This window comes from Haliotis rufescens, unplaced genomic scaffold (assembly GCF_023055435.1).
Source record: "Haliotis rufescens isolate VD_foot unplaced genomic scaffold, xgHalRufe1.0.p SCAF_1, whole genome shotgun sequence".
NCBI classification, from domain to species: Eukaryota; Metazoa; Mollusca; class Gastropoda; order Lepetellida; family Haliotidae; genus Haliotis; species Haliotis rufescens.
Genome location: NW_025963779.1, coordinates 80,060,643 through 80,070,456, shown reverse-complemented (window position 1 = coordinate 80,070,456; position 9,814 = coordinate 80,060,643).

The window sequence follows — 9,814 nt, the reverse complement described above, 5'->3', positions numbered from 1 at the left end:
CATAAGGTATAAGGAAGGAACATGTGTTATTTATGTTGTGTTAGAGATGCGCGTTTCTGGAAGCTGGTGCTGACTTTGAAGCTGTGAGTCCTGAGTTGCAGATGTTTCCTCCCCAGAATTCCAGGCACAGAGAACACGTTTAAAATGTCTCCTGAACACAGATGAAGTGAAGCTGTATACAAATGGATTGATGGCACAGTTGAGAAACATCAAGTTCACAGCAAGGTCAAAGGCTTCAATCTGTGCATGGGACAAATTATACATGTCGAATTTAACCAAACTGAAATATATAGTAAGGACAACACTTGGCGCCGACGAGAGTAGAAACACCACAGTAAGAACAAAGAAGGTTATAGTTGCTGTCCTGGTTTTATCCCTGCTAGAATTCTGTGTGGAGCGAAGACTGGCAGCTCTTTCCCTGTTGTGAGTTCTAAGTGCTTTGACAATAGCACTATACAACACAGTCAGAGTTGCAGTTATCCCTATCAGCTCAACGCAAACCCAGGCTGCAAGCATGATCGACTGAACTGTTAGTTTTGTATATGAGCTAAACTCACAAATGGGCACGAGAACAAAGTCGCTTCCCCTTTCAATACACATCAACGTGTCTCTTACGAAAAATATATGTGGCGTGCTCGCTATTGCAGAAACACAGACTGAAATTAGGCAAAGTTTTTTCGCAAGCATTTCTGACATCTGCGAGTTGTGTGGTTGGCATACTTTCTTGTATCTTTGAAATGCAATGATGATGAATATTAATCCAGAATTAAGAGTGTTGAAGTGCTTCACGAATGTCATCACTTGGCACAAATGTCCGGCATCAACATCGTCAGGGGAGGTAAGTCGGGAAATCAGCGTGGCCGGGACAGCAACCACTGTAGAAACCAGGTCAAAAATAGCCAAAAGTTTAACAAAGAATCCAAAAATATGTATTCGTATTTTCCGAGTGTATATATACAACACCAACATGTTTCCAAATATTCCAACCACCAGAATGAGGAGCATGAACACCATCGTCGGGTCATGGAATGTAAACAGTTCCCTGGTTGTAAGAGTAATTGATCTGTTCTGGCATGTCATCTTGAAGAGTGCTGTTGTTTCGAGGAAAGAAGAAGAACGTCTGTAGTCGTACACTGTCTGTACACTGTCAGTGGTATGTTGGACCAGCGTACTGAGCTCGCTGTACACTGTTAGCAGGATGTGGGGCTTGCGTATACTGGACTGGTCCATCACTGTTTGGACTATGTGTCATATATAACGACTATTTGTGTATGTAACGCCCTGTCATTTCCCACTGGAGACAGGACCTGCACATGTTGACTTGAAACAAGGAAACGTGTGTGTCATTGCATTCGGGAAGTAATATGACTTGTGATACTCGTTTCGTAGCAAATCTATCTTTGTAACTTTAAGTTATCACATTGTTCTGCAATAATTTCGCACGAAAAACTGACGTCTTGATCATTACTTATTTCCCACAACCTGGAAGAGATTTCATAATTAGGATTATGGAAATTGTTTTTATAGGTTTTAGTTACAGCAACCATAGTAATACAGACGTCTTGACCATTAGAGGCATGTTGGGACAGTTTCGGCAGTATTGTATCATTTATTTCAGAAATATCACCAGCAGTCACTTTGTATGAACAAATCTGCATCTGTGTTTTAACATCTGGATCTATGGTACATGAATCCATTAGTAATGAGAGAAAATGTTATTGAATGGCGGACGACAGACAGTCATTTCATACACTGTTACATGGCAGTGTATTTTATTGTCAAATAACGATTGTAACTGTATTATATTGTTTCTGTAGAGATGCGCTGGAAGCTCATTGTTTTGCATTTGGACAATGATTTGTTGTCGGGAATGTAGTACTGTTTTATGAAAGCAGTGGTGGGAAGTTACTATATTTAGATGCTAGTGTGACTGAGATGGGGCTAGTTAGACCATCTATAAGACTATCTACAAGGGGACAAGAGCGTGCCTCTCGCATTTTTCGGTTTTTTCTCGACGTCGGTACACACGAATCCGTTCATCGCTGTGGCTGAGGTGAAAACGAGACTCGTCAGTGAATAGAACTTGTCCCCACTGCATGGCCGTCCAGCGTAGACGCTGTCTGCACCTCTGTAGACGTGCTTGGCGGTGGTTTCCTGACAAAATGGGACACCTGGCGGGTCTTCTGGCGACAATCCCTGCACATTTGAGGCGACGACGTACGGTTTGTGAAGATATTCGTCGAAGGCCAGGGATGCTTCTTGAAACAATGTATATGGAATCCCGTTAACGCACATGTTTTTATACCAATTCTTGGGTAGCGAAATGCATGGGGCTTGCATAAAAGTCAACTTTTGCATAGAATGCATGCTTTTCTGTAGCAGTTGCGTTTATGTGACTTGATTGACTTGTTAGTTTTTCATGCTTGTGTTAAATTGAGAATGATACAGTGTAAAGTTTTACGTTATTGTTTGTTAATACAGCAGCCTCAAAAATGTGAAATTGTGACCACCTTATACAAAGCATTAAGTACACTGAATCCACAGAGGTTGTAAGTTTGGCATGACATTCGGTGGCATTAGCAGATAAATCTTTTTCAAACAATGTGTGGAATGTTTAACTGTCCTGAACCTTTCTACCCAGTCACGGTAGCCTGTGACGTGATACCGAGATTGACGCAACATTCAGTAATGGCCAAGTATAGGTTTTTCAACATGGCTGACAAATTGGGATGTCATCATTGGTGGGGACAAGTATGTCAAATTTCAGCTTAATTCGTCTCAAGTTTCTGACGAGATGACGTTTACAATGTGATGACATGTATTTTCTGGCAATTTTGGAGCATGGCCGAAGTGTGAAGCTCAAAAAAGGGTCAGAGTTTAAAATGGCACACAACTCTGACTACAGATTTATTACATTTGATTACAATTTGAGGTGAGGCAAGATGGAAAGAGTTTAATATCGCGTTGAAGATAATTGTATAGCAACGTGCATGCGCATGCACGTGTATGTTATGTTTGTGCATTGCTGCTTGTACAAGTCCGAAATTATGCTGATTTGTTTAATGACCACTGAAACCCGTGAAGATCCGGGGTAGAATAGGTCTTCAGCAACCGATGCTTGCCGTAAAAGGCGACTATGCTTGTCGTAAAAGGCTACTAACGGGATCGGGTGTTCAGGCTCGCTGAATTGTTTGATGCATGTCAGCGATCCCAATTGCGTTGATCGATGCTCATAACGTCACTGGATTGTCTGGTCCAGACTCGATTATTTACCGACCGCCGTCATATAGCTGGAATATTGCTGAGTGCGGCGTTAAATTACAAACAAACAAACAAACAATGAGGACCACTGAGATACCATACCGCAGTTTTACCTGGATACATCACACAGACACAACATACTGAATCCAGACCGACAATTCCTTGTTTGATACGGAGTTTAACGTTTGACGTAATGCCGAGCACTATGCATGGTAACAACAAGTACCATATTTTGGTATTGCGCGGCTGGGGATCAAACCACTGACTGCTGACTAAAATCCATAAGAAGTTTCAGCTAGAGCAAACTAAAATATCGCAAAATACGGAAGAAATGCGTTAAGCCCCATAACTAACTACGCATGTTCTAACTGTTATTACATTTTCAGTGTTTTCAATATGGCTGGCGTGGCGTCCATATTGAAAATCGGATTCTAACCTTATTGGGGTGTCATCATATGTGGAAACAAGCATGTGAAGTTTCAGCTTCATTGGTCCTGAGTTTTCTGAGGAGAAGATGTTTACGAGGGACGACAGATGAAGCATAAGCTCGTACATTCTGTCAGGTGAACTAAAATGTATGTCATGAAGCAGTGACAGAAAAAGATACCCTGCCTCTATAAGAAAGAAGTGAGATAGTGTAATATGCCTGTCTTAAACACAGGATATCAGTCACGATGTGGAAAGAAACTCAAACCTAATGCAGTCCGTCTTTCAGTTCGTAAAAGACTTTAATCCAGTAAAAGTGGGTGGCCCAGTCGTCGATTCGCTGTGCAGACTTGCACGCCAGACAGCTATGATAGCGGGACCTGGATCATTTCGCGCTTTCCTCCCACATTAAGCTGACACGCCGTGATATAACTGGAATACTGTTAAAAGTGGTGTTAAACCCAACTCACTCACTCATTCCGATATGGGCGTCCCCTTCCCGGGTCTCCATCCCTATCACAGATCGGAGAAACCCGAGCAACGTAACTATTTATAATCAACAGGCAACAGATACAAGATCAGCGAAAATGACTCATTTCGGGGCGAGTGACATGTTATCGAATTCTCGCGGAAACCGACGAGCTGGGCCGATCACAAATGGGTCAGATGACGAGGGTATAGTGCATGTAAGTCCACGTCCAACCAAGATACATGCACACATGGCACACATGTTCTGTTGAAAGCGTATGTAGATAAGCCTACTGCGACATATGCATACGAATACATACCGATAACAAAAGGAAGGCCCTGCGCTCGCAATCTGCCAACAATCACTGGTACGTGTATCGTGTCAAGCTGATCTTGAGGCTCTTAATGTCTGAGCCTCGAAAACGTGATCATTTTTTTACCCTGAGTTGAGTTGGAGATTATACAGACAGGTGTACTTTTGTTGAATTTCCAAACATATTGATTGGGCTTTTGCCTTCTTAATGCAGCTTTCAGCAATATTCTAGCTATAACACGGAAGCTGGTAAATAGTCGAGTCACGACCAGACAGTCCAGTGATCGATAGTGTGAGCAACGATCCATGCCGTCGGGGTAGGATGACACGGAATCAGCCAAGCCTGACCACTCCATCCATTAGGTCGCCTCTTGTGCTCCGCATAAGTTAAATGGATTGGTAGACCGTCAAGACCCTTTCAAAGAGTGAGTGCGTTGGATTTAACGCCACTTTTAACAGTATTCTAGTTATATCGCGGCGTGTCAGCTTAATGTGGGAGGAAAGCCCGAAGTGATGCAGGTCTAAGAGTGAGTGAGTGAGTTGGGTTTAACGCCGCTTTTAACAGTATTCCAGTTATATCGCGGCGTGTCAGTTTTATCACCTCGATTTCCTCTTATTTTCGGTTGAAGTGCTGTGTATTGACAAAGTGTACATTGTATCTTGGCAAAATTAACAAATGGAGACTCGTCCTTCCATTCCCGTTGGTACATTGCTCCGTGGTTTGAGTTAGCGACGTGAAGGCTTGGTCGCCGGAAATACTTCAACTTTGATCTTCCTGTACGCATGAACTCTGTTGGCTTTCAGATGTCAGAAATTGAAAGATTACTTCACATTATATAACATAACATTACACAAGAGCAGTAACAAACTTGCTGTATTTTGCTAAATCAACACAGATGTTGAACACATAAACTGTTTACGATTCTTGTCATGCCCACCCCCTTAACTACTACTACTACTACTACTACTTTTAGTACTACTACTACTACTACTACTACTACTACTACTACTACTACTGCTGCTGCTGCTGCTGCTGCTGCTGCTGCTGCTGCTACTACTACTACTACTACTAGTTTGGGATTTGAACCCACTATCATTGGTTTCTGGCACGCCTTAGGGACGCAACTCTGCATTGCTGCATATGTCTGCGGCTTAAAACAACATTCCGGGCATCGCTAAGGGAAACAACTCCGCACAGAGACTTGCGGCGCCTCATTTCACGTAGGCCATTCCCGCCTGACGAATTTTCTCCAGTTATTTTTCAAATGATGACCCTAATGTGACCTCACTGACATATGACTTTAATAGTAATAAACGAACCATGGACATAGCTGGCGTAGAACATACCAAATGGAACATATTGGAAGTCAAGTTGTCCTACATATTTAGTGAAGTGCAATAAAACCGGTAAGAATTAAGCTCATGGGCTTCACTTTGAAGGACAGCAAACCCACCTTCATCGTCTCTTTCTTCTCCCCCATCCCTACCAGACAACCACTCTTGACACCATTGTAAGTTAACATTGTACATACTAAAACATTGTACATACTAAACTTTGGGTCTTCACTGCAAGTGTGAAAATGCAAGGACAAACTATCAATTGCCAAGAATACGTGACCACTCATGACATTCTGGAACGCGTGTACACGTGGCTATTTTCCAGTGCCGTCTATTGGCAAGTGAAGACGAGCGTCGAGGCCAATCGTCACCACTCGCCCCTTTCCGTAACCCGCAAGAAGACTCTCCGTCTATCGATGAATGTCATGTGGAAATATACGTGAATCATTACGCAACGAGTTGATAATTCTTTTAACTATGCCCGTTTGCGCTTAGACGGAACCCAGTCGCAGAAATTTCCACGAGAGGGGCACGAGAAGCTATTGTCCCGGAATAACACGAGTTGGTCACGAATTCCTGACCAACTCGTGTTATTCCGGGACAAGCCGAATAGCTGCAGGTTACGAAAAGGGGCGAGTGGTGACGAATGGAATACGTCAAGGCAAGTTAATGACACGGAAATCAGCGACCTCGACCGATCACAAACCAGCGAGGATGCAATGCATTTTAATTCACCGCCAACCCTCGCCTCCCTCAGATACACATCACTAACGTCATGTTGAATGAATATGTAGATACGCTACTGTAATTCATGTATACCTGTATATACCAATAAAATGTCAAAGTCCCTGCCCTCACTCCTTGTCTGACGTATAATGATATTCATATTAAATATATTGATTGGTAGTGTGTTGATATGTCGGCTTCAGCCAGGACCCTCAGAGATGAATTGGAGGCTGATACAAAGAGTGGGTGAGTGAGTATTGCAGTTATATCGTGGCGTGTTAGCTTCATGTCGGAAGAAAGTCCGAAGTGACGCAGTTTTTAGACGTCCGGGTTGAAACCCACGATCACGCATGCTGTTACTGGACACTGGTATATATTCGTTAAGTATTTGTCGGTTTTCATTTGGTTTTAATGTTTTGTATTTACAAAGTGTTTCTCGAGCAAGGTAAATGTTGACATGAACATACTTATACAATTACGTCTGTATTCCCGATGGTACATTAATCTAAGGTTTTGGCGAGTGGCGTGAACACTTTGCCACTGGGTATACTTCCACCTTTCCGTATGAATCAACCCTTCACCTGCTGGCTATATAAAGACGTCAGATATTCGATATTTCACAGATTACCTGTTAAGATGTTAGTCTCGTCGTGCACAGTCACCACTACCACCACTAGGACTACCACCACCACCACTAATACCCCTACCACCACCACTACCACTACCATCACCACCACTAGAACCACCACCACCACCACTACTAAAAGTACTACCAACAGTTGTAACACCAGTACTATCATCACCACTACCACCACTACTACCAATACCACCACCACCACCACAACTACTACTACCACCACCACCACCACTACTACCACTACCACTACCATCATCGCTAGAACTACCACCACCACCACCACCATCATCATCGCTAGAACTACCACCGCCACCACTACTACCACTAGAACTACCACCACCACCACTACTACCACTAGAACCACCACCACCACCACTACTACCACTAGAACTACCACCACCACCATCATCGCTAGAACTACCACCACCACCACTACTACCGCTAGAACTACCACCACCACTAGAACTACCACCACCACAACTACCATTACAACACCACCACTACTACCACTAGAACTACCACCACCACTGGAACTACCACCACCACAACTACCATTACAACACCACAATTACTACCACTAGAACTACCACTAGAACTATCACCACTACTACCACCACTAGAACTACCACTACCACAACCACTACCACCACCACTAGAACTACCACCACCACCACTACTACCACTACCACCACCACCACCACTACTACCACAAGAAGTACCACTTCCACAACTACGACCACCACCACTAGAACTACCACCACCACCACTACTACCACTACCACCAACAGTGCTATCACTAGAACTAACACCACTACCACCAGCACTAGAACTACCACCACCATCACTACTATCACTACCACCACCACCACCACCACCACCACTAGAACTACCACCACCACCACTACTACCACTACCACCACCACTACTACCACTAGAACCACCACTACTACCACTAGAACTACCACCACCACCACTTCTACCAGTACCACCACCACCATCACCACTACTACCACCACTAGAACTACCACTACTACCACTAGAACTACCACTACCACAACTACTACCACCGCCACTAGAACTACCACCACCACCACTACTACCACTACCACCACCACTACTACCACTAGAACTACCACCACTACCACCACCACCACTACTACCACGAGAACTACCACCACTACCACCACCACTAGCGCTAGCACCACCACCACTACTACCACGAACACCACCACCACCAGTAGCACCACCACCACTACTACCACTAAAACCACCACCACCACCACTACTACTACCATCAACACCTCTAGCACTAGCACTAGCACCACCACCACTACCACCACCACCAACAACACCAACACCACTAGCACCACCACCACTACTACCACTAAAACCACCACCACCACTACTACTACTACCATCAACACCACTACCACCAGCACTAGAACTACCACCACCATCACTACTATCACTACCACCACCACCACCACCACCACCACTAGAACTACCACCACCACCACTACTACCACTACCACCACCACTACTACCACTAGAACCACCACTACTACCACTAGAACTACCACCACCACCACTTCTACCAGTACCACCACCACCATCACCACTACTACCACCACTAGAACTACCACTACTACCACTAGAACTACCACTACCACAACTACTACCACCACCACTAGAACTACCACCACCACCACTACTACCACTACCACCACCACTACTACCACTAGAACTACCACCACTACCACCACCACCACTACTACCACGAGAACTACCACCACTACCACCACCACTAGCGCTAGCACCACCACCACTACTACCACCAACACCACCGCCACCAGTAGCACCACCACCACTACTACCACTAAAACCACCACCACCACCACTACTACTACCATCAACACCTCTAGCACTAGCACTAGCACTAGCACCACCACCACTACCACCACCACCACCACCACCAACACCAACACCACTAGCACCACCACCACTACTACCACTAAAACCACCACCACCACTACTACTACTACCATCAACACCTCTAGCACTAGCACCACCACCACCACTACTACTACTACCATCAACACCTCTAGCACTAGCACCACCACCACTACCACCAAAACCACCACTAGCACCACCACCACCACTACCACTAAAAACACCACCACCACTACCACCAAAACCACCACTAGCACCACCACCACCACTACCACTAAAAACACCACCACCACTACCACTAAAAACACCACCACCACCACTACCACCAATACCATCACCACCACTACCACCAATACCACTATCCCGTCCATCATCACAACTACCACCACAACCATCACCACCACTACTACTACTACCATCAACACCTCTAGCACTAGCACCACCACCACTACTACCACTAAAACCACCACCACCACTAGCACCACCACCACTACTACCACTAAAACCACCACCACCACTAGCACCACCATCACTACTACCACTAAAACCACCACCACCACTAGCACCACCACCACTACTACCACTAAAACCACCACCACCACTAGCACCACCATCACTACTACCACTAAAACCACCACCACCACCACTACTACCACTAAAACCACCACCACCACCACAACTACCACCACCGCCAC